Source organism: Amblyomma mixtum, chromosome 1 (assembly GCF_055824585.1).
Source record: "Amblyomma mixtum isolate Tamu chromosome 1, ASM5582458v1, whole genome shotgun sequence".
Taxonomy (NCBI): Eukaryota; Metazoa; Arthropoda; class Arachnida; order Ixodida; family Ixodidae; genus Amblyomma; species Amblyomma mixtum.
Window position 1 is genome coordinate 8,292,698 of NC_143012.1, and position 25,703 is coordinate 8,318,400.

Here is a 25,703-nt window from a genome sequence, read left to right on the forward strand (position 1 = left end):
AACTCTGCAATTAAGTGAGTTGATTTCATCATATGCAGGCACTATGGTGTGATAGAAAATAAAGAAGTGACATGCGTTTCAAGTGTGTTCCTCGTGACGTTCGTGCCGCCTGCCGTGTTTTGACGCAGTACTATTACCTCATACTGGTCGGAGCGGTGCTGCTGAAATAACCACGTTTGGCTGTTGGTGTTTAACACACCAACTTCCCAGCCCACTGGTATGCCGCCACTTGTACAGCTGGATCTGAGCTGCGCATCAGTGCCTCTCACTGCTCCATATTTTCAATATTGCTGTGTCGTTTTGGAAGATTTGAGCAGCCCCGCATCTAATGCGGGAGGTTGGTTGGCTGAGGGCAGAATTTGCATGCACTCGTGTACTTGTGTGGGTAAATGTGCGAGTATATTGTGGGCTATGGGTCCGTGTTTGCTTGCAATCGGTGCCAGGTGTGTACTTGGGCTTTAGTTATGGTTTTGTGGCGGAATGTACAGTCGGGGACAAAAGTCTCTGGAGCACGTGTTCCTCAAACGAAGCTTATAGCTCTACTATTAGACGGCGTCTGGAGACCACGCTTATGGAGGTAAAAGTCAAAATTTTGCTCTTTCATCTACACTAGCGTGGTCTTCAGCCGCCGACTAATAACAGAGCTATTGGCTTCGTTAGAGGAACACGTGGTCCAGGGACTTTTGTCCCCGACTGTACTTACTCCTCCTTGCATGGCTGATGACGTGGCGTTGTGCGGTATTCGCTTGGAGCAACGCGTTCCCGCAGTCTGTTACAACCTTCAAGATCCTTTTTAAGTCTTGCCGGTTCCTTACCTTTAGTGTAAATATCCGTCAGCTAGGAGTGCTGTGTGTTGCCCTTTAATTTTGAAAACTGTATTCGCGGCGTGTGGTATATTTTCGAGAAGGTCTTACTTTATCTAACTACCTACAGGTGCCGCGATATTCTCAAGACGGTCAACTCGTGGACTAATTTTCGAACGACTGGGGCCCTCCAGGTTGGGTGTTACGCAACTACCCCGATTAAACAGCTGTGTAATCTTGTTCTAAAAATCAGGGGGCCGTGCCTCGACAAGCGCGCCAATTCAGCGGCAGTCTTTCTTCGGGTCAACAAAAGGTTCAAGGCAAGGCTTTTGACAACACATTTCGCCGACGAAGCCAATTCACCTCTTTCGAAGTCCTCCCGTCGCCATCAGAGAAGTCCTTCGCCTACTCTCCGACGAGAAGGAACGGGAGAAGAAAAAGAAAGGGCAGTGCACTGCAGTGCAGCGCACCATCGCAGAGGTCCTGTCGCCTCTGTTCTGCTGTTGCTGCTTGTATTCATTTGTGTGCTTTTTGAATGCCGCCGTATTGGCTCCGTCGTCCGGTCACCTCGACCCTACTAGGACCCCCTTCCCCGTGAACGGCTGACGGCCCAGCCTTGTCCCGCGGTGCGGTCCCCCCTACCGCCGGCAGCAGCCGCGGAAAAGGGCCGACAGGGGGCGTGCGAGTCCAATAAAGCGCGCGGGCGAAGGACCATGTAATAACAATAATGGGACGTGAAAAAGGAGGTGGGTCGGAACTGGTCGGCACTGGTGCGAGCCGGCCGACCGTCTGCCGTGAACATCGTCTTTTGAAGGGGGGGAGAGCACAAGGAGGAGAAGCCCTTTCTCTCTCCCTGCCTCCGACTCGTTTATGTACTCCCAGGCGCCGCTTGTTGCAACCGTGTCGTGAGTAGTGTGCAGTGCGCCAGTCGCCGTCTTTTCTGTTGGCTCTTGAATTGGCCGGTAGGATAGCGTGCTACACCAAGACATAAAAGCGTGCAGTGAATGCGCGGAGCTTCAGGTAATGCCCGCGGCAATAAACGCTTCCTGAGAGGCGTCGTGGTTCGCCAGGCAGGCCGCTATTGTGACACAAATGTCTGACATCAAAGGGCCCCGATGGCGGGGGACGAAGAATTAACTATTCTAGTTTATTTTATATATGTCGTCTTGTTTTATGTGTATCTGTCACATTTTATATATGCCAGCTGCATACAATATAGGCTTATTGGAGTTTTTAGGGTTTAGGTATGTATAGTACTCCGGTGCGGTGCCCCTGATTCCTTCAACTCTCGAAGAACTAGCAGATGTACGAGTCCACCCCTCATATAATGCTCCAAGAGAGTCGTTGATGTACTAATTAATACATATTGTATAAACATACGTATTTGTTATAGTCTCCTTTTGATAGAACTGCCTTCCTTAGGTGGTGATGACTGCATCTCCATCTGTCCATCCCTAATCCCATCTCCATCCCGAATGCAGCTCCATGTGTGGCAATACTTATAGCAGTGGGAACTTCTTCCTGGTATAAATATTAAGGGTAATGGAGTCGCACGGTCAGTACATGTAAAGCCGTGTTTCCACATATACTTTTTTTTTTTTCACTCGGACATTACTCTTCGCCGAAGCACCGCCTCTGCGTTAGCGCCCCAGTGTAGCATTGCGCCTTGTGCATTCACGAATTCTCTCTATCGCTACACCTGCGTTGTGAACAGAGTACAGTGCATCAAACGCAAGCGCGAAAGGAAGGCACAATGCCGTTTTACATTATTTGACTCCCTGTGCTTCTATCTAGTGCATTGTCTTCTATCTACAGTGGCCTGCCAGTTCGCATTAGGTTCACCTTAACGGGTTTTCAGGTAATTGGCTTGGCGCGTTCGCTTTGAGGTTCGACATTTAGGTACAGAGTTTCAATGAAAAGTGCTGCTTTATGTATTTAATGTTGCTGTGCTTGCGTAATATGTATGTTCCGTGGTCTGGCTCTCTGGGTGGTTCGTGCGTGCTTATATTATACACACGGTTCTTGCTAATCCCGCGTTCCCTCGCTTTTCTCACCGCTCTCCTCCTCCTTCCTTCCCCCTCCGCCAGAGTTCACCGGGTCAATAGAATCCGGCGGCCGATTGAAGCAGGAACGCAGGGGCCGTCTGCGGGCATACGTGCGTCTGGTCTTGTGTGCATGCATGAATGCATTCGCGGGGAATTTTCTGCTGCTGTATACCTGCCTCCTCTGCTGTGAGTGTGCCGGTCGTCTAGACATGAAGTCCCGCGGGGGGTTGCGTTTAACCTCAAGCCCTTCCTCCCCTTCCACTGTGCCCTTCATTGCCCCTCCCCCTCCCCATTTTATTATTTTACTTTTTTTTTTTTTTTTCACGGCAGCTGGCTACTGATCTCGAGGCCGCGAGCACGAACCCGTCCGCATCGAGAGGCCGGATTTGGGCGTTGGCGAAACGAAGAAACGCCTGTCTGCTAAAACTGGGGAGAACGTTATTTAAATGACCCCTGGCTCTTGAAATTATTCCGAGACCCTCCACTACGGTATTGTTTTGTTATGTTAAGCGCACAATGTCGGCAGGTGAGCAAATCGCTAAGTCGGTTAGTTTGGCAAGTTAAGTAACGCTGATTGCTGGGTCAGTTGATGAAAGATTGTAAGGAAAAGTTCGCGCGAAAAAAAAAAAAAACGAGGCAAAAGGAAGAAGAGACACAGACGAGCGTTATTTGGTCAGAAAGTGAGCTGGTGATTTTACGAATTGGAAAAACAGCGCAATCAAAGACGAGACACAAGAGAAGGACAAAACACCAGCGCTGTGTCTGTGTCTTGTGTCTCGTCTTTGATTGCGCTGTTTTTCCAATTCGTAAAACATGTACCAACCAGCCCGTATTTGCCCTCTTCTGGTGAGCTGGTGAGTTTTTTTTTTTTTTTTATTGATACTGTTGACCCTCGCTTGAGGGTCGTTACAGGGAGGGAATACAAATGCAATGTACAACAGAAAAAATTCATGTCTCATAACATCAAGTTGGGTGGCCCCGACACAAAATATCGATAGAACGTTCGAACTTGTGCACATCCGATTGCTCAACAACTTCAACTGGCAAAGCATTCCACATTTCGATGACATCAGGAAAAAAAGAGTACCTAAAAACATCAACACGTGAGTCGTAAGGCTTGATTGATCGATTGTGGCTTGTTCTCGCGCTGCGTCTTCCCGGAGGCTGAACATACCTATCTGATTTTATCTTGAAGTGTCCTTGAATTATCTGAAAGAAAAGCTTTAGTCTTGATTTTTTTCTCCGATTTTGAAGTGACTCGAGCCCACATAAGTTCAGCATTTCCGTCACTGAGTCCCTTCTTCTGTATCTTGACGAAATAAACCGAGCAGCCATTCTTTGAATTCGTTCCAGTTTATCTTTTAGAACTTTTTGGTGCGGGCTCCAGACGACACAAGCGTACTCCAAGGATGGGCGGATGAATGTTTTGTAAGCTATCAGTTTGACATCTTTTGTTGCATGTTCCAATTTCTTCCTCAGAAAGTAAAGTTTTTGGGAAGCTGTCGAGCACACGTTATTAATATGTTTATGCCACTGCAGATTATGTGCAATTGTGACGCCTAAATACTTGAAGGTATCAACATTTTTGAGATTATTTTTTCCAACATTATAAGAAAATAACTGCACAGTCTTCTTATTAGTTATATGCGTAAAAGTTGATTTTGTGTAATTAATTTCCATGCCCCATTTTTCGCACCAAAGATGCAAGGAATGAAGGACACGGTTTATTCTAATTTGGTCGGCAGCTTGTGTTATTCGAGAATAAATTAAACAGTCGTCTGCAAAAAGCTTCAATTCTACGGGAGACTCGGTAACCTCGTTAATATCATTAATATAAATTAGGAACAGTAATGGAGCTAAAACCGACCCTTGAGGAACGCCAGAAAATACTTCTAATGTAGAAGAAAAACAATCATCCACATGCACAACCTGCCTGCGATTGTTCAAATAGGCTTTAATCCACTTAAGAATGGTTTCGCTAATTCCTGCTTTGTGTAACTTGAAAAGTAATTTACTGTGTGGAACCTTGTCAAATGCTTTTGCAAAATCTACGCAAATGACATCTATTTGCTCTTGGGCATCTATGGCTGAACTAAAATCATGTATCGTTTCTATAAGCTGTGTTATGGTAGATAGCCCTCTTCGGAACCCGTGCTGATGCTGATAAAAGAACGCGTTATCCTCGAGGAAAGTTAGTATATGTTTACTTATGATATGTTCCAATAGTTTACAGCTGATACTTGTCAGGGAAATTGGGCGATAATTATTTGCGAGTAGTCGGTCGCCGTTTTTAAAAACAGGTGTTACGACTGCGCACCGCCAATCTTGTGGCAAGGAGTTAGTGTGTAGGGACTTTGTAAAGATTATCGTCAAGAAAAATGATATCCACTCAGCGTATCGCTTTAAAAACTGGGTTGGAATCCCATCCGGCCCGCTAGCCTTTTTAGAATCCAAAAGTAACAATTGATTAAACACGCCGGCCTGAGTCACGACCAGGTCTTCCATCGAACATGAAAGGGAGGAAGGCGGGTACGCGTCACAGTCATCATTGCTTGGTTTAGAAAATACAGACTGGAAAAAGTTATTGAAATGATCTGCTATTTTTATTTTTTCTGTTACTATGTTCTCACCAATTTGAATTCTATTGATTTCTTCTTTATTGCCACTAAGGTAAAGCCAAAACTTCCGAGGTGCCGTTTTAACGAAGCTACTTAATTTTTTATTAAAAAAATGCTCTTTTGATTCCACCAGAGCCGTTTTTAAACTCCTTCGCAATTTCGATACCTCAGCTGAGCTGTCTTTTCTCCTGCGCAGCCTCTTTATCTTGCGCTTAATGTGTATAATAGGTCGATTAATCCAAGGGTTACGGGGTTTTATTTTCTTTTCTCGAGTTGGAATGAATCTGTCAACGCAATGTTTTATGATATTCTTGAAACGTAGCCATAGGTCTTCAACTGGTTCACAATCGCAGGCATGTTCGAATTCATTATATGACATTTCTAAAAAATCTTGAATGGATGTGTCGTCTGCCTGCCTATAAGCCTTAAATTGCACAGATACAAAGGGTTGGCCACGAGTGTTTGCTCTGATCGGAATGTGCACAGAAACCATTCTATGGTCAGATATCCCGTCTTTAACAGACACAGTACATTCACCCACTCTGCCCGAAAGAAACACCAAGTCCAAAAGTGACCGGGATTCGAGTGTTACCCTCGTGTCTTCTTCCACGATTTGTTTAAGATTGTGCGAAAACATTATTTGCAGCAGTGCTTCGGAACTAGAAATTTCAGCGTTCCCAGGTAGGAGTCTGTCCCAGTTAATGCTAGGCAAATTAAAATCTCCGGTCATTATTAGTCTGGTGGTACGGTTCAAGTGAGTGCATAAGAACATATTAAGGTCATCCAAAAACTCTGGTGAAGTGGCAGGCGGCCTATACACTGCGCCAACAAGGTAAGCAACACTCGCATAAGTAATTTTGCACCAAACTGTTTCAGGCAAAGTGCACTCGACCATTACTGCATCTATAGATCTTTTGACAATGATTGCAACACCCCCACCACGAGTATCCCTGTCCCATCTGAACATCTGGTAGTTTGGGGGCACTATACAGTGACTAGGCACACCGTTGTTTAGCCATGTTTCGGTTACGACGAGCACGTGTGGACTTTCTGTCATTAATACATATTCTAACTCGGTTACTTTGTTAAAAAGGCTACGAGCATTCAATGATAAGATTCGTAGCTATGACGGGGTGAGTTCAGGTGTTGAATCGGCGGAATTATCCGAGGCGTAAGAGCCATCATGCGAGTTGCCTGCTTTTCGAGTGCGTTGCTTGAATTTATCTCGGGAGTTCAGGAGCGAGCGTGATAGTTCAGGAGCGAGCGTGACAGTTGATCTGTCAATCGGTTATAGTAAGATCCAATTCAATAACGAGGCGGCAAATGCCCTTCGAAGGAGGCCCTACAGCCAATGGCGCTGCCCGATTTCATGACGTCATGGTTAATCCCTTTGGACCTACTAGCGAGACTTCACAGGGGGTGGCTGATCTTATAGTCTTAATCTGATTAACCGCGGCATCGTGAATATCGGTCGTCGCCGTTGACCGGAGGGCTTTTTTTAGAGGAATCTGCCTCTTCGTTCTTGGGTTGTATCCGACTGTAGTAAGGCAGTAGTTAGCTGTTCATTAGGTTAGTTACTCAGTCAGCTTGTTAGCAAGTTAAATCAGTCCGTAAGTTAGGTGGCAGACTCCACGGTACGAGGCCCGCTCCACAAAGCACTTCGTCGATGTTGTTTCCTCGTGCCCTTCTACCTCGCCGCCTCGTTACGTGACATTCTCTCTTAGCGGGGACACCCATCAGCGCACCGAAACACCTCGGCTGTCGGCTCGTCCGATTTCGGTCGTCGCGCCGCCGCCACCTGTGACCGTCGCCACAAATCCGAGACGGCACTCTCGCCCTGACATGGCGCTGGGCAGCTGTCCGTTCGGCGCCGCCGTCCGGGGCCCGTTCGATGCTAATGGACTGCGAAGTGATCAAGGAGCGGGCGGCACGATAGAGCCGGCTGGCGCGCGGTTTTTCCCGGCCGCGTGGCCGTCTCCTGTGTGCTCAAGCACTCGTGTACCGCATCTCTTCGGATGCAACGGGCGACGGTGGCTCCCTCCAGATCCCACCCCCATCCTCGTTGCGTTGGAGGCGCCTTCAGCGATGCGATGGCTTTCATTTCCCCTAAATCATTAATTAAATTGGCACTGCGCTGTCGACTTTTTTTTATTGTCTTAATGCTGTCATACATGGTGCGCCCGCGCTTTGGGGCTTTTATTTGTTTTTACGTTATACATTTCTCACCATGTGTTGTAGTTCGCTATTAGGGAAGTTTGATCGCGTTGTCGGCGCTGTTCCGTCACCACCATCACATGCATAGTATGTGTTCGGACTTCGTGATTACGGACTAGATGCGTGAACCTTGCATCACAGGTTATTTTGCGTGTGGTTTTCGTCGAAAGTATGCAGGTTTTCAGATACGCGCTTCATTGGATCTTTCGGCAGAACCTGCCTGAGGCTCACCGCCTATAGGTATACCATCGCTGGCTGACTTAAACCTCTTGAGCCGCCACCTAAACAGCGGTTTTCGCATGACTTGCAACTCCAGTTCTTCCAGTTTATTGACTTAATTTGGATTCGTTCGAAGAGAGCTTGACCTGAGCGAAAAATCAGCTAGAACAGACAACTTTTTGCCGCGCCCTAGCGCCTTATCATCGTCCGATTCCGACCGGGGCGCGCAACGAGACGGAGATAACGATGACCGAGAATGATTTCAAGGATCAAGGCAATACCAAACGCAAGCTAACGTGGAGGTTGTGGGCGTGGCAGACGGGATCACATGTGCAATGAGTGAGCACAGAACGTTTAAAACGAGGTGTAACGGTACTCACCTATGGGACAGAAACGTGGAGGCTGACAAAAAGGGACAACACAGCGAGCTGCGATAGGGAAAATGGTTGTTGAAACGTTTAGAGACTGGAAAAGGGCAGAGTGGGTCAGGGATCAAAACCTCGTTTATGACATCCTAGTCGCAATCAAGAGGAAGAAATAGGCCTGGGCAGGGCATGTAATGCGAAGGCAAGATAACCGCTCGTCCTTAAGGGTAACGGAGTGGATTCCAAGGGGAGGGAAGCGTAGAAGAGGGCGGCAGAAAGTTAGGTGGGCGGAGGAGATTAAGTTTGGGGGATAGGGTTGCCGCAGCGGTCAAAAGACAGGGTGAATTGGAGAGACACGGGAGAGGCCTTTGCCCTGCAGTGGGTGTAATCACGCTGATGGTGATGATGATACTAAAGGCAACTGTCCTCCGCTGTTGGTTGAGAGCCAAGGCACCCTGGGAGAACTAACTTCGCGAGGAGGTTCCGCCAGTACTTGGCATCTATACACTGGACGCCGCCACTGCGAGTAAAAACAGCTCGTGGCCGGCGTCGTATATCGTATACCTCAGAGGGTTGCGTTCCCTTGCCACGCAGCCGTCACTGGCACCACCCGTCACCACCAAGCAGTACCTTGTGTCCCGTGCGTCGTGAGATCAGGTTGAAGCTCATATTCACCGGGGCCGTCTTCCTCCAACTCTGCTCCGCATTGGTCTGTTCTGCGCTGCTCGTACTCGAGTTCGCATAGCTGGGAATGCGCGTCCTCTGAGAGCTGCTCGTGCTTTTCATACGCCCCTATGTCCCGGCACTTTTTACGATGCAATTGCAGTGCAGGAACTTTCAGCGGGGTTAACTGCATTAGCGTTAACAAAAAGCCGCTGTCTGCGAAACAGCGATGTAACTTAAGTATTCGGGTGGTCGGATTGCGGATCCGTCTGGCGATTGCGCGCCGCTCAGCGGAGGAGTTGCGTCTAAGCATCTGTTAGGTGTTTACGTCTCATCCGTTAGTGAAATTGTTGCATCGGGCTTACAATCGCGCGCGCGCGGTACGCTCGCGCCAGCTCGCTCGAGTGATTTAATGTGGGCGGATTAGGACGGCCTGTTGTGTCCGCTGCAGCCGCGAGTGCGGAGTCGGAAGCGTGTGTGCCCGTAATTGCCTTCGTTTTGCCGTTCGTTGTGCCTCCTCGCCCGCCAACTGTCTTTCACGGTCATTTCCTGGAGCACCCGCTTGGGAACGCGTGAGCTTGTCCGTCGAGCCTGCAGACGCCGCTGCCGCAACTGTGGTATTGCTCCAGAAACAAATAAAATGCTCCCCTGATGTAGAAGGAAAGGCAGCCCTTACAATGAATAGCTCACGAAGGCATGCAGTGGGCCCTATTGAGTGGTCTCGTCGGCTCCTATCTGTGGCTAACTGTTTGGGAGGAAAATTCTACAATTCCGCTGTCCGCCGGATCGAAAAAGGGACAGCGATAGCTCTGTAGAGCGCGCTGACTCACATTCCCATAGAGACCATTCTACGAGGGAAGGATCAGTTTCGAGAATGATCAGGTCCACGTAGCTCACATGTTCCCCGCAGCTCGGGATCACGTAGACACATGTTCCCCGCAGCAAACACTGAGCCTCACGTGTGCCCAACTTTCGCATTGCTGATTCTCCCGTCGGCGAAGTTTTCCTTGGGAAGCAAAAAAAAAAAAAAGAAATGGCAAAGGCTTGCGTTCGGTTGTTGAGTTTCCCTTATAGGTATCCCAGCGGAACTACCTTCAAAGATGGTCCCTGTATTTCCTCCTCTGCCATTTTTTCCTCTTTTTACTCCAACCAATTCCGTTTTCCTTTCTTGTGCGCCTTCTTGTCCTCGGCTGAAAATGTTTCCTAGATCTTCGCTCGTCAACCACTGTTTATCGCTCACAGAGAATCTCCCGAAGTCACGTGATGTTCTTTTGGATACTGTTCGCGTTTCCAGTGCAATTTTAGGCGCAGAATACTGCCCACTAGTAATTGTAATTTTATTGCATTTACTGTTCCAAATTTCTTGTTGACGTTTGTTTCGTTTTTTTTCTTGGAGTGGGATGTATTGCTTTACTGCCTATTATTTTATCTCTTATTTAAAACATTTTACAGTCTTCTTGGTATTTGAATTCATGATAAGAACCTGAATAATAATTAACAAGATATGTAAGCTAGCATCACACCGCCCGTGTTCACTGCAGCCGACTTGCAGAGCATCAGCTAATCACCTAAATTTGAATGCCGGCTCAAGTGGCTGTTTTTAGACCTCCAATTAGCAAACGAGGCGTGCTTTCTTTTAGGCAACGGGTCCGAGCCGAACCGCGCGCCCGCCACACCTGGTTCCGTCCCTCTGCTATTTCGAGTGGTCGAACGGCCGGTCGAGCCGTTGGAAGAAGCGACTGCGCTTTGCGAGAGAGGCAGCTCCAACGCACACCCGAAAAATAGCCGCTCGTATGCGGCGGGAAAGCCTATAGGGTCACGTGAGTGGCCGTCTGAACTTTAACAACGCCCACGGTTCTGGCACTGGCGCGTTTTCTCCCCTCAGCGAAATATTTCTCTGGCGACTATTCAGTGAACCTGAAAGGCACGGCGGATTTTCAAACGCTTTGTCCGAATGCTGGACTTCGCCGTGGAACAGTTCTTGACCTGCTGGATGGGTTAGTGAAAATGCTGTGCTTTTAAATCTGTTAGTTATGCTGTGGTACTGATAGTCACTGCAGTATGCCAATCGGCACCTCGATGTTCATTTCTTCCTTTAAGTGCAGTCGCACTACTAGGCGCATTTTCCGATTTCGAGCATACGTACACCTGCCCTCGAAAGGGTTTGCTTGTGAGGCCTGCTGTATGCCTCGTTATGTGTCCTCAGGGACCGTAATCTCTCCTGAGCTTTGTACTCCTTGATGTGCTAGAGAGCTACGCTAAAGAGCTCACAACAAACCCCTTGGGCCGCATACTTTTCACGGGAGCTGTACGTTCAGTACGTGCGTATACGTCCCTGAAGCCTGCTTTGTGGCAGACGGCTCAACTGCCCGTCGGGTTGTGGACACACCTGGCATGCCCTTACCCGAAGGCCTGTAAGGTAAAGGTCTTATGGTAAAGACCTTTTGGTGGAAGGCATTTATGGTTAATGTCTTTAAGCCAAAGTTCTACAACACGTATAAGTACCTTAAGTGCCCACCCTAACTGTGCTACCGCATCATATTCCGCGTAGAGGCATGCTAAACCGTCTGCTGTTTTTATTTTCTTTATGCCTCATGTTCCTTCTACCCGCGCACTGCTAGTGGAGAAGACCTGTCTGGGTGACATCGAACATGTCTCCTTGCTCCTCGCATCTGTGCTTCTTTGCGACTTTCTTCTCGTCTGTTCTGTTCAGCCTCTAACCACACTCAGGTATTCGGACTGTGCGGATGCATCTCGTCTTCTATTCACTGCTCTCGCCAGCACTATACCAGTATTATGCGTTTCGCCTGGCTCGTTCCTCTGATGTGTCGCAGTGCAAAGGAAAGCCGTGTTTATACAACTATGCGGTATGTTAGTCAATTCGGATGTATGCGTGCCTTAATGCACTAGAAGAGGTTTCGGAGCATTCCTGTCCACGAAAGAAAAGAAAGATTCTGATAGGTGAATGCGTGAAGCGAGGAAGATGGAATGAAAACACGGACGAACGAACAAGCGAGCCCGCTGGGGCAAGGTGCGTAACACTGCGCGCACCTTCGGCGCGCCCCGTATGAATAATTCCTCGCATCTTTCACGTCTTGTTTCTTCCGGTGAAGCGCATCCGTAGCCCTTTCCCTCGAACCGTGTCTCGGCTCGTCCTGCGATCGTTCCTGTCCGCTTGACAGTCGGAGGTCAAGGAGAGGATGATGTGGAGAAGGGTCAGATGAATAGGGAGGGGGAAAGCGGTCAGATATCGTATTCTCGCGCATTTAAGCGTCCGCCTCCGCTCCCGGGTCTTCAGACAGCGTCGCATCAGTTTTCGAGACAGACGTGCGCAGAGATGCATTATGCAGACACCGCTAGCGCAAGACCACACGTTGTTTTAGACTACTAAAAGAAACGCTCAGAATCGTGAGTGCTGATGACACTGTGAGAACGCGTATATTTGTTTAGAAATACTTAAACCAAACTTTGAGCTCAAGGGCTCGAGGACAAGATTAAAATGTTCAAATGACTTGACCTCAGGGCCAGGCACGTAGCCAGGAATTTTCTTCAGGAAGGGCACAAGGTAATTCCTTAGAGGTGGAAGGGGGGGGGGGGGGGGGGGGAGGACAGGTCTGCTTGAAGGCTTCAGATCTTCTGTGACTAATTATTTAACTGCTACGTCTTTCTTTAGCATGTCCGATAGCGTAGTAAGTAAATTAAATTAGAATAAATCATGGGATCCGCCACTCGTCGCCAAGGCTGCTTAGAACACGATTTAGGATGCCTAGCGTTAAGGGCGAAAACAAAATCAGAGTTGCCAGGAAACGCACTGCCCCAGCACTTGTGGCTGCGGTGCGCGTATGATTATGTTGTCTGGTGCGGTTTTTAAAACGTGTACGGCTGACTTATTGAGCCATGTGCTAACCGTTGTTTGAGGGAAAATTTTCTGCCAATTTCCTCAAGTACTTTTCGGTTTTGAACATCCCCTTACCCCACTCTTGCTTTTATAATTAGGTGCCCTAACTTCCTTTTAGGGGGTAATTAGGATAATTAACTAGCCACGCGTCGTTCAGGGGCCTGTCATATAAAAAAGCAAAACAAAACATAACAAAAAAGGGGGTTGGTTAAACACGCGGTAATGCGGTGTCTGGGATGCGCGCATGCCTCGAGCTCCACGTGCGAAGCGGCCGGTGTTGATGTTTCTTCCGCTCGGGGTCGCACCCTGCGGCGCATGCGTAATGGGCGTTTGTCATGTATGCCCGCGGCCGGTGGTTGGTCGCTCCGAGGAAAAGAGGGGAAATTACCAAGACGAGTGAGACGCTAGCTGCGCGCGCTTCCGAGGTTTTCGTAATTTTTTCTTCATGTCAGGTTTCGAGCGAGGCTCGATTTTTTTTTTCTTTTACCGTCATACTTTTCCTCGAAGAAGCAGGAAGCAGTGAAGAGGGCACGAAAGAAACATCAAGACGAAGGCGTCAGAAGTCGAGGACTCGTTTTGACACGTGCAGAGTTTGTGCGGTTATATGCGGTTGACCAGAGAGGGGGGGAGGGGGGGAGTCACGCTGTGTTAGCGCTCTTGTGAGCAAGGCGCGGTCTTGATAACGTAATCAACTGTGGTTGCGCAAGCCTGCTCTCTGTGTTGCTCAAGAAGCGTCTGACGTCGGACGATGCGCCGAGGAGCGCGATGCATCATATATATACTGTTTCCAGCAGCGCTGGGCTTCCTCGATTTTCCGGGCGCGTTGTACATAGTGCGAACAGGCTTGAAATAGCCTCGTACGACTTGATGCAGCTTGTATCTTGGGAGGACCTATGCCGCGGTCAATGTCAATCTTGGTGTAATAATAAAACAAGTGACCGTCAAAAACTGCTACTTCAGCTGCATATATGTCAGGCGTATGTTGAGTTGATGGACAGGGCATATAGGATGGAGTTGTTTCGCTCTGGACATTCGCGGAAGCAGCTCGCTTTTTCATATGACCTGAACTTCAAGCCGGTGGAAGCATCCGGCGTGATGAGAATTCTGCAGTTTCCTTTTTTTTTTCTGTATCTCGCAAAGGACTCCAGCTATGACGTAATCCAATTACGTGGATGCTTGGAGGCTTAGTAGTTGAAGGATGTGGCAGATTCATATAGGTTTTCCATGTTTGGCTTTTGAAAGTGCATTCAAGCCATGACGCAATACGCGAGACAGCCCTGCATTGTCATGGATGTTCTCTGCTTAAACATAGGCTGGTTGTACAGTACATTTAACTAATCTTCTCTCTCTGCGGAAATTGGTTTGTATTTGAGGATGACTGGAAATATTTAACTCTGTTGTCGCTAGTCTATAACGTTCAGATATACCCAAGGTGTGATTGACCCATTCCGTTGCGCCCTATAGCTTACTCCTGGGGGGAACAAGCTTTCGTTCACATTTCCCGTGTTTTCATGTTCTTTAAAGAAGCGAAGTTTCTGAACGAGTTTTGAGATGTTAAAAACGTTTTAGTTCTTTACCACAGTGCCGATACATTAACCTTGCGTTTGGCATATGATTCCGTAACACCCAAAGCAACCAAATGGCGTAGAGGTAGAGCATCCCCGCCGCCGCGGTGGCTCAGCGGTTATGGTGCTCGGCTGCTGACCCGAAAGACGCGGGTTCGATCCCGGCCGCGGCGGTTGAATTCGATGGAGGCGAAATTCTATAGAGGCCCGTGTGCTGTGCGATGTCAGTGCACGCTAAAGAACCCCAGGTGGTCGAAATTTCCGGAGCCCTCCACTACGGCGCCTCTCATAGCCTTAGTCGTTTTGGGACGTTAAACCCCATGAACCGAACTGAACCGAACCGGTAGAGCATCCGCCTCACGTGCATGAGGACTGGGGTTCGAATTGCGGTAGCGCGCAATTCTCCACCGGGTAGAAAAAAAAAAATAACTGCGTGATCGATGGAATTGCATAACCAGGCCTGGGGTGTGGCCCGATCTCTGTGACCAGAACCGAAAAAGCACTCCCTCAAAAGAAGCAGAATTTGGCCACCCTGGTGTAGTACCTGGCCACAACCTTGTATGAACAAACCAATTAACGCAACACACAACACAGTTATACCCCAAGGCCTTTAAGAAGTTCTTCTTAAACTCTTCTTAACTTAAGAAGTTAAATTCCAGGGCACAGGTTATACTAAAGTTGGATACAACTCAAACTTTCTGGAGTTTCATCCGACGGCAGGACTGCGGCGTGCGTCTCGTGTATGGACGGTCTAGGATTCGAACCGGGAACCCGCAGGTTTTGTTGCGGCCTTTTAATGACCTAACACCTTGAAATGGTACCGAAGGCTCTCTCGAGCCAGTAACAGCTGGATTGCGAGGGGCCTTTCGGAAAGCGCCGACGGCCTGTACGCACTTTAGGTCCTAGCGAATTCCCCGTCTACGCTTTGGCCATCGTTAAAGATGCAAACCATTAGAACGCGAGCTCTCTATCATATAAACTACCTCATTGGAGCAGACAGCGCCGAAGTGAGGAAAAGCGTCTTTCCTCTTCGGAACTTTTTTTTTTTTCGGCACCTGTTGCCCGCGTGCGTCATCACGCGGCAACGCAGGCAGAAAAGTAGCTTTCATGCACGAGCTCTCGGGTTGATGCAACGCCGTTTAAGCTGTAATAGGCGCCTCGCGAGCGTTTTAAGCGCCATAGCTCATCCGAAGCCCCCCCTGCGCGTCCCGGCTGGGTTGTTTTCGCGCAATTTCGTCCCGCGATGCTAGCTTCCCGCTGGCGTCGTTAGAAAACGCTTCAGGGTGAAAGGGACCGCTTCTTTTTTTGAGTGCCGTCCAACGTAGGGGCGCGAGAGGAAGCAAAACAGAGACAAAGCAACCGAAGAACGAGCGAAGGCATTCTTCGTGCCTCCGCTCACATAAATATCTTCCTCGCTCCGCCCCGCGGCGCGCAACACAATGTGTCTGTGTCTGGCTGCCGACTGTCTCCCTAATGAATAGGTGCGCACTCGTGATTTTTGCGGGGCTTAAGCTCTGTGTGTGCTTGCGAGTGGAGAGGGAGAGATTAGTGTGGAGGAGGCGAGAGTCTGCTGGCGCGCTGCCACCCCCGACTCACCCTCCTCTCATAGTTCTCTCCCCGGGTGACGGACGCGCTTCTGCCGCCCCTGAGTGAAGTGCGAGCACGAAACGTCCGGGCAGGAAATATTTGTCACGCGTAGTATGTGCCTAGTGCGCGGGTTTGCAGAAACAGTGACACACCCACGACGTTCTCTGATCGAGGTTGAGGAAGGGCCATGCAGTCGGGCCGATTCGTGAGTTTTTGGAGACTATAAGTGAGCGCGCGTTTTTGTTTTCCAGGCATTCTTTTTTTCTTGCGCAATGTCATAGTCGTGGCGGCATGTTGTGGCCCGTGCCTCTCTTGTTTGATACTGCGGCGGTTTCGCGGCATTAGATCGCTGCGCTAATGATGTTAACGTTTATCCCCTGTGGGTATGTGTCGTGTATGTGTCAGACATTTCGTGCAGGAATTGAAGTCTTATTTTTGTGGCGCTTGCTAAGTGCAAAGACGGCTAGGAAGGAATTATTGCTGTTGCGTTTCTACCGAACTATACTTCGAAGAGTTTTAGGTACAGCGCGAGAAGGTCACCGAGACATGAAAGGCGCGCTACCCAAAACTGAAACACGAGGCTGTATACGACGTCCAGCGCTGTGTCCTGCACGACATCGCATAAGAGGTCCTATGCAAATTCCAATACGAGGTGCAATACGAGGTGCAATACGAGGTGCAATACGAGGTGCAATACGAGGGCCAATAATACGAGGCACTATACGAGGTAATATTTTGGCTTGGAATAGGGCTTCACGATGTGCAATACGAGGGCCAATACGAGGCACTATACGAGGTCATATTTTGGCTTGAAATAGGGCTTCACGATGTGCAATACGAGGGCCAATACTATAGGCACTATACGAGGTCATATTTTGGCTTGGAATAGGGCTTCACGATGCGATTGGGCTGAATCATACAACACTGAGGAGATCGGCAAGGGACACAAGCTTTCGTACTTGTGTGGTAGCTCATTTAGCGCGAGCGTTCCAGGGTTAGTGGCGGTTTAGGTGTCCTGCTGTCGTCGGTCGCTGTGCTCCTCCGCACGTTTTTTTAACCATTTCCTAACTTGCGGAAATATACCAAATAGGCGTTGATCTGCCGTTTTGCGTGTCTGTCTAAGTGGCGTTCTTATCACCACATCTTTTTTGCCCGAAATTGAAGTCGTGATTGTTCGCCGCTTATACTACTTGGACGGAGCCCAGTATTCAGGAAATACAGAGCAAAACCCTATCACTACTCTCACCGCGGAACCGTTCCGTCAATATCTGCGGATAGTTCAACCTTGTTTTTTTTTTTTTTTTTTTCGTGGCACGTTTTGCCTATATACGCAATAACTCGTTCCGCCGAACGGGTTTTCAGTGTAGACTCTGCATGACGGACGACGCTGAAACGCGAAGCTTCCCCCCTGCGCCTTCACTTTCCTTTGGCTCCGTCGCTATACCTTGCTGGCTCGGCCGGACAGCAGTTATCTTTTTCGGCCATCAGAGCAGATCTTCGCGAGATACGGCGCAGCACGCTGGCTGGGCAGCTCGCGCCTTTGCCGCCACGGAAAGCGGTAGGCGGCACATGGCGGCGGCAGCACCAGCTGAGCTCGGCTTGGAGATTTTATCTGCACTCGCCTGCGCCTCGAGAGCCAGTCCCCGTGTAAAGAGTAGTGCCATTACGCGGCTGACGCGATCGCGAATCTCTCGGGGCGTATTCTCTCCCAGTCACGGAGACAATAGTACGACGGTGCGGGCTTAAGGTCACTGAGCGAGTGCAGTTCCAGTTGGCGTATACCTCTATACAGACGAGTTCAATACGAACTGCAACGTGGCAGCGCTGATCGTATTGCGCGACGCTCCTCCACAGACCGTTCCGTGTGAGTCGCACATGTGGAGTAAGGGGAACAGAGTCCGTATCTTATGAAAGCTGTAGTGAAATCCGTATACTTTTCATGTTTCCTGCGTTGTTTTCATAGCCTTTCTGTGTGGTTTCTACATAGTTTTTAAATGTCATACGAGGTCCCTATGTATTTTGACTTCTTTTTATGCATTGTCCGTACATAGCCCGTTTAGATTCCGCATCTTCCGTGTGCTTTCCATATGAGCCTTATATAGAAAGAGCACCACCAGGAGAGTAGCGACATACTGCGTGGCGATGTGCGGTCCTAGCATCTCACTAATTGTATAAGCGCCTAGCAGAGGCTGTATGCCTGCCATAGGACGTCGTCATGTGTAGTCCAACTGTGTGTAGTGAAAAAGGGGGGGGGGGGGGGGGGTGAACGTGGCACAACTGTTTCCCCCCCCTTGCGCTCAAATGGTGGGCGGAGAATCTTGAGCTTTTCCTTTCCCCTGCCAGCTTTCGCCTTTATGCTTAACATCGAATTCGAAATGAAATTAATTGCGGCCGTGACTCAGTCGTCGTGAATAACGGACAGTTGACCGACTGCTGACTGAAGCTATTGAATGCAGCCGGTGACTACAGCTTGTGACTGTACCTGCTGACTCTAGCAGTTGACTGTGGCTGCTAACTGTGGCTATTGACTGTAGCTGCTAACTCTAGATATTGACTGTAGCCATTAACTCTAGCTGTTGACTGTAGCTATTAATTCTAGCTATTGACTGTAGCTACTAACTCTTAACTATAATTTACTGTAGCTGCTGACTCTAGCTTTTGAATTTGTTCACTATAGCTGTTCACTATATATCTGTTTTCTATAGGTGTATCTCTGTATATATCTGTTGACTACATATTTGTTGACTATAGCCGTTGACTATGTATTTGTTGACTATAGCTGTTAACTATATATTTGTTGACTATAGCTGTTGACTATATATTTTTTGACTATAGCTGTTGACTATAGCTGTTGACCGTAGCTGTTGACTGTAGCTGTTCACTAAAACGGCTCACTGTAGCTTTTGACTGTAGTTGTTGACTGTAGTTGTTGACTGTAGTTGTTGACTGTGGCGGTTGACTGTGGCGGTTGACTGTGGCGGTTGACTGTGGCGGTTGACTGTGGCTGTTGACTGTGGCTGTTGGCTGTGGCTGTTGGCTGTGGCTGTTGGCTGTGGCTGTTGGCTGTGGCTGTTGACTGTAGCTGTTGACTGTAGCTGTTGGCTGTAGCTGTTGACTGTGGCGGTTGACTGTGGCGGGGTTGACTGCGGCGGTTGACTGTAACAGGTTTCTGGCATTATCTGCGCATAATGGTGGTTTGACCCGTCGTCGGGCCTCTTTTGAGCACCTCCTGTGCCGTTCGCCTTTCTCTGTTTTCTATGCGGAACCGAAAAAAAAATAAGTGGAACGCGGCGACACAACTTTCTACTTCCTCGTGCTCCCTGGAGACGAACTGCGGCGTCAAAACGCGCACTCGCGCCACCTTTCGCCCAGCGCGTGAAAATGGCGAGTACCTGCCGGCCTTCCCGCGACCTTCCGCCTGCCGCGCAGCTCTGCAATTGTTGTCGCTCGAGTGCGCGCAACCTCTGGGAGCGCCTGCAGTCGTCTTCACTTGGGTGTCGCCGCGAGCTCTGTCTGTGAGGAAACGAGAAACGGTGCAGCGCTGGGAGGGCTACGAGGGGCGCTTTGACAGTCACTATACAGAGGCTATCACAGTACAGGTACGATAGACTAGAGCCGGTTTGCGGAATCCTTTTGTTGCAAAATCAATTAAGCCTTGTTACAGCGGAAACGGTGTATACGGAAGTGAATGAAATTTCCCTCGGAAAAGTAAAAGGCGACGTTAGTGCCTGTCTAACTTCATTTGTGGCACTTGCCAAAGCACTTTGGTCCCGTGTTGTGCCTTTGGAGTTTGGTTGACGCTAGCATTGCTGTTTACACGATACTTGATTTCGTATGCCTGTTAAGCCTCGTTATAGCGAAACAGGCTCTGGTGAAGTAACGGATACAACGGAAGGAGCAAGACTTGGCGTGGAAATATTTAACGCGATATTGACTCTGATATAACGAAGTAGCTGCTGTAACGAAGCGGTTTTCGTGTCCCTTCCGACTACGGTCAACCTAACTGCGGTTTAGGCCCTTGTTCTGCGGTCCAGACCGCGACTTATATCGATATCGCTCAGACGCGGTTGAAACTTCAGCATCATTGTAATGAAGCAGTAGACATAGCGAAGGCAGGGTGATTTCCCCTGAAGCGTATGACACATTTCCCGACGGACATACAGCATAAGACGGTAATAACGAATCGATTTCAGTGTCGCTCTCACTTTAGATTTGACTGCGTTTGAGGGTCTTTGCGAAGAACTTTGGTCCCACGCGTTGCCTTCGTAGTCTGGTCGGCGCCAGCTGCGTAGCATGCATTATACTGCACGATATTATTGCGACAGAGAATCACACATAACACGGGAAGCCACGCTCACGGGCCTCGGTCACCCCTTCGCAATTCGTGCTTCGCTCCGCCCTCTGTTCCCGTTTAGGACCGCCTCTTTGTCGCGTATAGATTTTTTCCTTTTCTCTGTCTCTCGTTTAAGATGGGCAGCTGTAAACGTTTCTTTCTTCTTTCTTTCTTTCTTTCTTTCTTTCTTTCTTTCTTTCTTTCTTTCTTTCTTTCTTTCTTTCTTTCTTTCTTTCTTTCTTTCTTTCTTTCTTTCTTTCTTTCTTTCTTTCTTTCTTTCTTTCTTTCTTTCTTTCTTTCTTTCTTTCTTTCTTTCTTTCTTTCTTTCTTTCTTTCTTTCTTTCTTCTTTCTTTCTTTCTTTCTTTCTTTCTTTCTTTCTTTCTTTCTTTCTTTCTTTCTTTCTTTCGTCCGTTTTCTTCGTGCTTCCGTCGTTATACACCTGCCGCTGTCGCCCGCTTTATTTATGGCTCTACCGTTTCTCTTCCGTCACGTTTCGGGGCGAAAATTGCTCGCGAGGCGGTGCACACGTCGATTCGATACGCTCGTCTGGGGCTTCCTATCGTGCGTGTCGCGGGTCCAAAATAAGCGGCCCTCAATTCGACGTCTGTGTCTAGTTGCTGACCTTTCCGGTCTGTGTACTACAGTGTGGGACACGCAGTAGCCGATTCACCGGCGCTTATCTTCACGTTGTCTTATCTTTCTTTCTTTTTTTTTGCAATCGGTAGACTGGGTCGTTCGAGGTGGGAGTGATTATACCTGAGGAGATAAACATAAAACAAAGCGCAGGAAAGTAAAATACAAGATTAAATAGTAAGTCCTAGCTGGTGCCCTTCGACAGTGATTGTTATCGGCCGTTACTGTAAGGTCTCCGCAAATGGGGTTTCGTTCGTGCTGTGAAGGAAAGAAAAAAGGTCTTGTTTACCGGTTTATTGTTGCTAAATTGAATTGTGACATTTTGACGGTAACTTTGTGCGGATAAAGTTTTCTCACGGCTGATTACATGATTACATGCGGTGAATGGATCTCTGACGTACCCTCGGCTACCAACTCCAGTGGCAAAAGAATCCTGTCCTTCACTCTCAGTGTATACCGTCGCGATCACTGTGATCAGTGTGCAGCGCTGATTTGCAGCTTGGGGAAGCCTTAATAATTTTGAGCTCTTGTAGATCTGCCGTACGTATGCCTGCCTAATCCTCCGTACGAGCCTCTTCTTCTTGAGCCAGCGGTTGAAGTTCGGGATTCGTTGTCACCTGAATTCGTGTGCACTTTCAAGCGTGATCGTTAGTCCCCGGTGGTGAATCTCGATGTAATGTAATTCTGTGAATTTCTGTTTTTAAAGAACTAGGTACACTACTGTTCCCAGCGGAAAACGCGGGCGTTCAGTAATTATTGTCGAGTTTTAAAAATCTTGATCTAATGCAATGAACATATTTTTTCCTTCCTTCAAAAAAACAACAACATAATTCCAGTTCTGAAGCCTTGGTTTAACGGATACGCGCAAAAATAAAAATGCGTAATAACCTGAATAAAGCCAGTGCTGCTAAGAATATCAAACCCAGTATTTTGTAGCCTACATCGTTCTTAAGAAGCCAAGTAGAAACCATTTACGTATCCCCTAGTTTCGTAGAGATTAGAAAGATTACCGGAAGTGGCCAGTGTCGCCCCCCTCCCCCCGGAAGTGGCCAGTGCCCCCCCCCTTTGCTCATACAGAGCGTGCGAAATACAATGCTATAGCTGCTTCAGCTGCAGGAAGGAAAACCCAACCTAACTAGTCCGTGTGGTTTAAAGAGATGTGTGGGTGCTGCAGTGCGAATGCACTACACGTGCACGCCAAGGCAAGTTTTAATTGTCCCGACTTAAGCGCGCCTCCGCGGTGAGGAGTCGCTTCCGAGCTTTCATTGCGCCTAAAAACCGGGTTAACTACTGCTCCCTTCACGGATTCGGCCCTCGTGGGGGTTTACTTTAGGTAACGAGCCGGCAAGTTGCGTCCGGTTGCACTGCCGCGTTCTTCCCTTCCTCGTTGTGTGCTAACCTCGCTTTCGTGGTGGCCTTCGTGACTGTTTTCCGTGCCTCTCTAATCTGTTATTCTTCTTCTGTGCACAAAAGCGTGCCCTGTGTATCTTGGTGTTATTCTTCCGCCTTTTGTCTTAACACCGTGGTCTTAACTCTTCTCGACCTCCCTTTGTCTGTTTTTTTCTCTATACCCAAGTTCTTACTTCCCAGAGCAGGCAGGCGTTTAATACTCATTTCTTCCATCATCAGGATTTTTTCTACACCCTTTCTTACCCTTTGGAGTAGGCAGGTGTACTTTAATACCCTTCATTTCCCCCTTTCGTCATTTTTTTCCTCCTTTAGTCTCACTTTCCACCCTTAAGCAAGCAAGCATTGAGTCCATTCCAAGACTGATAATTGCCAGCCTGTTTGTACCCTTCAGCTACCTTTGAAATGAATTCGAATGACGCAAGGGAACAAACACAGGAAGAGAGAAAGCTAGAAAGAGCGTCTTCTTCAGCGCTGTCTTCCTGCCTCCAAGCCCAGCCATCGTCTAGCCTTCGTCAGCCTGTGTACTATACATGTATGCGAGGGGCGTGTGTCGGTTTCGCGCTTGCTGGAGCGGAGAGCTGTCTCTCTTAGCGACGTGGAGACGGGCGTACGGTACACCGAGCGTCTCGGCAGCGATGCAGAACGACGTCGGCGACAACGCGGTGCGTGTGGCGCCTCAGCCGTCGCTGCCGCTACATGTCGCTGCCGTCATCGTTACGGTCTGGCCGTTCGCGCCGGCGCGTCTGCGGTACTGTTGACGCGCACAGCTTTGTAGACCGTTCGCGACGCTTCCGATGAAGCAGGCTGAACAGGGAGGATGTTGAACACCTTGGGCGCTTTGTGGCGCAAAGCGGTCCCCTCACTGCGTATATCTGTGCAGTCATTTCGCTCTATGCAGCTGGCTAAGAAAAGAAAAAAGAAATTCAGTGTTTTGTTCATCGTGGGATGGAACGTCTCAAAAGGCGGAAAATAAAAGGCGAATGCACGACAATTCTCCTCTTTGTCTTTTTCGAGCTTTTATTTCCAGATATGCTCTCACCGAGTCGCCCAGACTTCCATCATGGTGCAGTGTTTTGTACTATAAGGTCTGCAGGTATGCTTCAGCGGTTAGATGGGATTAAAAAAAAAAAACAATAGTTTTTGAGGAAAGAAAGTGGCGCATTAACTGTCGCTTCTCGGTGGATATCTCTACCGCGTCGTAGTGGAAGGAAGGAGGGTTTTGCGCTTCGCGCCCGTGTGCTGTGCTGTCGTGCATGTTCTTTCCTACGTCCCTTGTGTCGTTTGCGCTGATTTTTATGCGAAGCATACTACTTTAGCTACCACTTCAGCTCTTCACCGTGGTTATGCGCCTCCAAATCACGTGATAAATGACGTCACACCACGTGACACGATGACGTCACGACAGTAGAGAAACGGGGGCCCACCTCGCGCCGTCGCTGTGGTTGTGCGCCTCCAAATTACGCGACACGATGATGCTTCGCATTCTCCAGGCTTAACCAAGTTAAGCCTCAGCCATTTTTTTTTTCTCAAGATGCAGCACCAACTCGCCTGGCAGCATGTCCACATGTGCTGTGCAATATCAGTGCATCAGTCGACGTTAAAGGTCACCAGGTGGTCGAAATTATTCCGGAGACCTCCACTACCGCACCTCTTCGTCTTTCTTCTTTCACTGCCACTTTCCTCCGTTCCCTCCCGATGTGCATAGTTGAGGTGCACACCGAGAAGTGACAGCTACCGCGCCTCTCATTTCCTGATAACCATTTTATCATAATAAAGAACCCCAGGTGGTCGAAATTTCCGGAGCCCTCCACTACGGCGTCCCTCATAGGCTGAGCCTCTTTGGGACGTTAAACCCCAGAAACCCATAAACCCATCAGTCAATTGGCGTTTCGCCTCAAAAGGGTGTATCGTAAACAACGTAGGTATAGGGAAGGTGGTGAGAACAGTGCTTCCCAATGGGGAAAGAAGATGGCGGCTTCGAGAGAAGGCTAGGACATATACGCACCAGAACCGCGGATTCAGAAGCGTCATAAGGGAAGAACTGACTGCATGTGCTTTAATTGAAATAGACGAGCGTCTCTTTTTTTTGTCCTTTTCTTCATTCTCAGCTTTCTCAAAATCTCGAGCACCAAATACACGAGCGCTGCGTGTGCGAATCAGACTTCTTCCTGGACCATTCACAGTGCTCTATGCTCTATCGTACCGCGTGACTTCCTTGTGGTGGCCTTTGCTGGCCTGCCTCCAGAAAATAAAAATAAAAAAGGGGTTGGCTCGCCAACTGGGTCTCCCCCGGTTTCTTTTCAGTCTTTGAAGGTGAAGACGCGTTGGCGGGAAAATGATGACCGAGTTGGACCAAGTGTTAAAGAGAAAGGGACGAGGAGGGGAGGGTTAGTGCAAGACCGTCGTCCGTTCTCAAGATCCCACGCTCATATGCCACATTGCTGGCGGCGCTTTCACTGTCATCTACCCCGATAATCTACTCTCTCTCACGCGCACACATGCTCCGATCGAGGCCTCTTGCTAGCCTTCGAATTAGCCAGCACGACGCGCTGCTTTTGAGCGTGATGGATGACGAACGGCGCACTGAGGGCGAGGAGGAAAGAGGCGGCGAGAAAGGAGCCGCAGTTCACGATACGCGCAAAGGAAGAGAAAAATAAGGAACGGAGAAGAGAGGGGGGGGGGGGGGGGGTCATTTTTTTTTTGCGCCCAGAAAACTGGTGCTGCAGCCGGGCGCGCGGGCAGGCAGGCAGAGGCCGTGTTGCTCCGGTTTCCGCTGGACGCGACGACCAAGGAATGGCCCTCTCCGAGGCGCATCCGGATTATCGCGGCGGCGGGGCATTGGTAATGCGGCGGGTGCCGTCGCTGGAGTTGTCGTGTTGGTGTCCAGTGGGGGGATGAAGCGTGAAGGAGAAAGTTGTGCTAAACGCTCTTCGCTGTCGTCGTGATATTTCCGAAAATGCTTACACACGCAAAAGGAGGCACGAAATGAACGGCTCACTGCTTTAACATATGCTATCCTGGCCGCGGCGGTCGAATTTCGATGGAGGCGAACTTCTAGAGGCCCGTGTGCTGTGTGATGTCAGTGCACGTTAAAGAACCCCAGGTGGTCGATATTTCTGGAGCCCTTCACTACCGCGTCCCTAAGTCAAAGTTAAAAAAAAAGTTCAATGGGGCTCGCTTAGGGGACACGGCGGAAATGTGTGAACGGTCGGCGTTACGAACTGCGCTCATGGACTGCACACCGGTATCTTTTCAATTTCTTTTATTTTTCGTGCTAGGCGTATTCGTTCTCGTCACCTTCCTTAACGCCGCGACATTGGTCATTCTTTACATTCATAGATTCCTGGGG

The 25,703-nt window shown here is 48.9% G+C and overlaps 1 protein-coding gene across 3 annotated transcripts in view; it reads left to right on the forward strand.

Annotated features, from left to right (window-relative positions):
* Nucleotides 1-25,703, forward strand: part of LOC149365404 (uncharacterized) — a 220,182-nt gene that overhangs the window by 42,182 nt on the left and 152,297 nt on the right. Inside the window, exon 1 of one of the 3 annotated variants that reach the window (XM_089542274.1) lies at nt 16,064-16,182. The exons of the other annotated variants lie outside the window; for them this stretch is intronic. The gene's annotated coding sequence lies outside the window, so the exon portion shown is untranslated. Of the gene's footprint in view, nt 1-16,063; nt 16,183-25,703 lie in introns of those variants that run through there. 3 annotated transcript variants of the gene reach the window in all.